Source organism: Eubalaena glacialis, chromosome 13 (assembly GCF_028564815.1).
Source record: "Eubalaena glacialis isolate mEubGla1 chromosome 13, mEubGla1.1.hap2.+ XY, whole genome shotgun sequence".
NCBI lineage: Eukaryota > Metazoa > Chordata > Mammalia > Artiodactyla > Balaenidae > Eubalaena > Eubalaena glacialis.
The window spans coordinates 6,776,185-6,782,315 of NC_083728.1; positions in this window are offsets into that span (position 1 = coordinate 6,776,185).

Below are 6,131 nucleotides of genomic sequence, written 5' to 3' on the forward strand. Positions count from 1 at the left end.
ATAAGAAAACAGAAAAAACCAAAAACACCTACAGTGCCACCAACCATAGGTCACTACTGTTACTTCTTTGGTTGTGTCTTTCCAGACCTTTTCTTGAACCTACATGTTCATATACATACTTAGAGTAACAATTATATTTTAACCTAGGGGCAGGACAGGAATAAAGACGCAGACGTAGAGAATGGACTTAAGGACACGGGGAGGGGCAAGGGTAAGCTGGGACGAAGTGAGAGAGTGGCATGGACATATATACACTACCGAATGTAAAATAGATAGCTAGGGGGAAGCAGCCGCATAGCACAGCGAGACCAGCTCGGTACTTTGTGACCACCTAGAGGGGTGGGATAGGGAGGGTGGGAGGGAGACGCAAGAGGGAAGAGATATGGGGATATATGTATACATATAGCTGATTCACTTTGTTATACAGCAGCAACTAACACATCACTGTAAAGCAATTATACTCCAATAAAGATGTTTAAAAAAAACATAATAAGAATCTGTGATACATAGTTTTATAATCTGCTTTTCCCCACTTAAAAATAGATTGTGAACATCTTCCTCGGCCTATAAACAGTTTTCTTCACTATCCTTTTACATAGCAGAATGGTTTTCCATTGTATGAATGACCCATACTCGAACTTCCTGATTTGGGGACATTTTAGCTAATTCCAGTTTTTAGCGATTACAAACAATGCTGAAATGATTACCTTGATAGCCAACTATCTGCAACTCCCCCTGTTATTTCCACAGACACATTTGTGGGAGGGGCGTTGCAGGTGGAAATCATTAGGGCTCCCCCTTCCGTGCTGCTCACCGCCCTCCAGCGAGGTCTGACTCATTTCCACATCTGCCCACCCTGACCCTTGAATGAAACTGCCCATTTCCTTGCACCCTAACATACCCTGTGCATTAGCTCTTTGTTGGATGCCACATTCGTTTTAAAATCTTTGTCAAGAAAACTTGAAATGTTTTTGCAATTTGGGAAAGGCGTTACCTCCCTGGGGCATCTCCACTGTTAACTCATTTTTCAAAGAAGGAAGAAGGGCCCTGAAGAGTTACGGGCTGGTGTACAGTGAGGGTCATTGCTGCCTGTGGAGATTTTCTTTTCTCTTTCATCCATGGTGAACCACAGATCCCCAGCTAGAGGGATGGTATGAAGTCTTACTTGTCTGAGGTTGAGTGAGTTTATGAGATTAAATTGGAAAGCAAAGAGTTGAGTTAGAGCTAACAGCCAGGGATCCTGAGAAGCATTCCCTCGGGTCAGCCCTGTGTTCCTTCACGAATTCAGCCAACGTTTACTGAGTATTTACCAGCACTGTTCCCAGTGCTGGACTTCCCAGGAACACAAATTTTGATCGTGTCATTCCTCACCCTACGGCCCTTCGATGGCTCCCCAGCACCCTTCGGATGAAGCCCCAACTCTGCCAAACCTTCCAGGCCCCTGCTCTCCTGTCCAGCCTCATGGCATCACTTCCTCACCAGCCACTCAGGAGCGCCACCCTTTTGGGGTCCTCGAATGCTTCACACAAGCTGTTCCCTCTACGCAAAACAGTTAGCACCTTCCCCCCCTGCTCCCCGTGAAATCCCACTCATCCTTCCAGATTAATTTAAAGTGTCCTTTCCTTGAAAGATGATGCCCTGTTACCCATATTCCTCCAGACTAAGCTAGTTCTCCCCATTTTTTTTTCTTAACACCTTTCCATATCAGGATTTATGACCCTTGTATTTAATTCATTAAGTGGGCGATCATCTATTTGGTATCTGTCTCCCTGCAGAGCATAAGGTCCAGGAGAGCAGGGACCACACTTTCCTGCTCTTACTGTACCCCCAGATTCCAGCACACAGTAGGTGCTCACTGGCTACTTGGTGAGTTAATGGGTGGATAAGGATGAGTGATGCGATGACTTATGTTCAAGTCTTTGGAAGGTAAAGAGACGCACAGCACCAAGGTGAGAGCTCCTATTTCTGTCTAAGAAGAAGGAAGCTCTCTGACTCTCTGGCCACTCTCTTTGACGTCTTTCAGTAAGAATGACCCCTGAGATGTCCAGAAGATGGACCTCGAGGCCTGGCTAGTCTGCCCACTCTAGTACTGTCCCTTCAATGTGCTGTGAGCTGGTTTCACATGAATATGGGTGCTCAGCTTTGGAGAATCGAGCAGAGATGAAGCATTTAGAGGGAAGAGAGGTTTAAAATCTTATAAAGGGTATTGATTAAAGGTCCAGACTTAGTAAAGTTACTTGCTACCTTGTGGATTTTTTTTTTCCAGTTAAAGAAGCCAGTAACTTCTGTTCAGTAAGAAAAGATAACCTGAAATGTTAATGGCTTATTATCTCGTTGGTTGGATTTTAACCAGATTTGTGTCTAGCCCTGCAATCCTATCCTAATATTCCTGTATTGAATTGTCTCCAGATACCTAGATCCTCAAATGCTCTTTGACCTGATTTTAACTTTTTTTCTGGTTCCTTCATTAATTACTCAGTTTAATAAAATCTTTGACATGAGTTCATTTTATATTCGCATGAGAGTCATGATTTTACCTTTATGAAAATGATACTTTAACTGCCCACACTGGGAAGAAATGGGAAAACAAAACACAATCTCCAACCCATCATCACAATTCCCATGAAGTACATCTAACATAGTCTGAAAAGAAAAAGCCCATCATCTGAAACGTGCTTGCACTTGTCTAGAAATAAGATAGTGTGTATCTTTAGACAGAGCAGTTGCTTCAACATGGCAGTTGCTTTGAAGTGTCCAGATTGGCATCAGCTTAGCTGGTGGATTTGTCTGTTGCCAAAGGCGGGGATGCTTGTCCAGAGAACAATGGGCTTATGTGATCACTCACCCCATCGGGCACCCACAGCTGTCCAAAATGGAGACACAGTTTACTTTGCACTTACAGCCTGAAGCCTTCAGAGCAGCAGCCAACATCTTAAAGGATGTAAAGTCCCAGCAAAGGAAAATCCTAAATATGTTGCTATAACATGATTCCCTTCAGAATAGTATTTCATTATAATTGGTCCAGAGACATCTCCTGCAGTCAATTAATGTCTTAAGAGTTTTAATAACAAAGACTATCATAATTTGTGTCATAAAAGAATTTTTAAAATGTGAGAAATCTTGGGGAGTTCCTCTCCCAGAAAAGGTAGGTAACAGTGGACTATATTGAATGGGGACTTGTTTTGTGTTGGGGGCACTGAAGCCATTATATCACTTAATTTTCAACTGCCTCAGAGTTAGGTTTTCTTATTCCCATATTACAGATGAGGAAATGGAGGGTCAGAGAGATCAAATGACTTGTCCGAGGTCACGTGAACTCTAAGCCTTCTCCTCACATCCGTTATTGCACACTTCCCCTTACAATTCAGTCTCTAGACACCAGCCAGAATGATATTTTGTATGATATTTGTCTTTCTCTGTCTGGCTTACTTCACTTGGCATGATAATCCCTAGGTCCATCCATGTTGCTGCAAATGGCATTATTTCATTCTTTTTATGGCTCTGAGTAATATTCCACTGTATAATATATATGTACCACATCTTCTTTATCCATTCCTCTGTCAATGGACATTTAGGGTGCTTCCATGTCTTGGCTCTTGTAAATAGTGCTGCAGTGAGTATTGTGGTGCATGTATCTTTTCAAAGTATGGTTTTCTCCAGATATATGCCCAGGAGTGGGATTGGTGGATCATATGGTAGCACTATTTTTAGTTTTTTGAGGAACCTACATACTGTTTTCCATAGTGACTACATCAATCTACATTCCCACCAACAGCGTAGAAGGGTTCCCTTTTCTCCACACCCTCTCCAGCATTTATTATTTGTAGACTTTTTGATGATGGCCATTCTGACCAGTGTGAAGTGATACCTCATTGTAGTTTTGATTTGCATAGAATGGTATTTTATACACATAAATCAGACTTTTGGTCTCTTGTTTAAAAATGTCCAGTTGCTTAGAACCCCATTTAGAACAAAACCTAAACTCCCTACCAGATTGCCCTGCCTGATCGGCTTCCTGGGCCGCTACTACTGCCGTTAATTTCCCTCCAGCTGCATCGTTTTCTTACTTTTCTCTGATGCACTAAGGTTGCTTCCACCTCAGGACCTTTGCCCTTGCTAGTCCTCCTGCCCTGAACACTCTTCTGCCAGATCTCTGCACGAATGACTCATCCTCCTTCAGATCTCAGCTCGAGTCACCTCCTGAAGAGAATGTCCCTGACCACACGCTGGAAGCTGGGCTCCTACGCCACATGCATCCACGGGACTTGGAGATGATGACCCTCTAGGCATGTTCAAGAAACAATCCAGTTGGGGCAACCCAGGCTTTTACGGACAGGCTGGCAGTGTGGGGAGAACAAGAAATAGCAACCGCAGCAAACAGGCATCGTAACCCATGCCCCGGCACTGCGCTAAACACTTTACAGACAACAGATGGAAGGGACTGACGAGGGCTGCAAAGCAGCCTGATAACAACTGCAGTTGTCACTGAGGCCACTCCCAAGTTATTTTTTAACAGGGTGATAATTTGGAAACATTCATGTAGATATTTAAGAGATGAAAGAGGGCATATGTTTATATTTTTATTCTCTTTGGGCACAAAGACAGTTAGGTTCTAGGTACAACGGAAGAAACCTTCTTAACCAATTTCCAAAAAGGACATTTCCCCCAAATGCCCATCTTCATACAACAGTTGGGAGAAGGGAAAGGAGACTGGGGAAACGAAGGCAAATAAGAGATTCCCTCTCTGGGGAGACGTTCACACAATGGCCAGATGCAATGTTGTAATCTACACTGAATCAGCAATGAGACATGGGAGTAATTAGCTAGCTTCATTCATTCATTCATTCATTCAATCATTCATACATCAAAATTGTATTGAGCATCGATTATATGCCCAGCACTCTGCTAGAGATAGAGCGGTGAACAAAACAGTTCCTGATCTCATGCCGGTGTACGTCCTAGCAGAGGAGACACGTTCCAGTCACATCAGAAATAAACGTAGGGTTTCTACTTCTCTTAAGTGCAATGAAGGAAGATACAGAAATTTATGAGGAATTATGAGTGCAGTTGGGAAGTGGGGATGGATGAGGGCTTAGGGAACGTTCCCTTGAGAAACGGGCCATGGAAATTGCAATCTGGGAGTGAGTAGAAGTTAGTCAGATCAAGAAAGGGGGACAAATCATCCAGGCAGAGGAAGAGAAGTGGGTGAGGGAGGGAGGGAGTGAATCTGTGTGTCTATGCGAAGTGCATTGTGAGCCGGGGAAACTGAAAGATGACCAGGTTGTCTGGAGAGAAGTAAACAAAAACCTGGGGCTTGGTTTCCATATTGGTTGATGTTTATCTCTGATTGCTGGGTGGAAAGTGGATTCCGCGGAGCCAGTGTGAAGCCAAACAGGCTCATCAAAGCCAGTGGTCCAGTCCAGGTGGGAGTTGCCTGAGGCTCAGATGAGGGTGGCAGTTGGCTCTAGCAGTGCTGCCAGGAGGAGTTGGCGAGGGATTGCGGGCAACCCTGAGGTGAGTCTTGGAAGAAGGGCAGGACTGTAACTGCCAGAGAAGGGAAGAGAGGCGCGCTGTGGACCAGGGGAAGTAAGATGCAGAGGGACAGATTTGGTTCTCATCCTTTGTCTTCTGCAGTGATGTGAAGAGCCAGCAGCTACAGTTCTAAGCAGAACCACATTAGATGAGCCTGTAGAAATGCCACTTGCTGAAGCTTCTTTTTGGGCTTCTGCATCATTCCCACTGCCAGGATGGTCATCCCCTCTCTGGGCCAGGAGGGTGGGCACAGCTCCCCAGTGACTGCCCCATGCTGGCTCTCCAAGAGCCTGGCTTGCCTTCCTGCTTTACTTTCCACTTTTTTTCAGTTCACTTGAAAGAGCAAAGCTGCAGAAACTCAGAGTGTTCGAGCTGGATGGGGTTGGCGGTGGGGGGGCTCATTTGCTGTGTTGGCCTCATTTTAGAGCTTTACGGTGCCCGAGACTAGGAGAGGTTAAGGTCACACAGCAGCAGTCAGTAGAGTGGGGATTCAAACTCGAGTCTGTTGGACTCTGCTATCGCCAATTCAGTGCACAGCCTCCCCGAGTCCAAGTCAATTTCCTACTCTAATCTGCTAAAGTCTAGATGCACGTAAACTT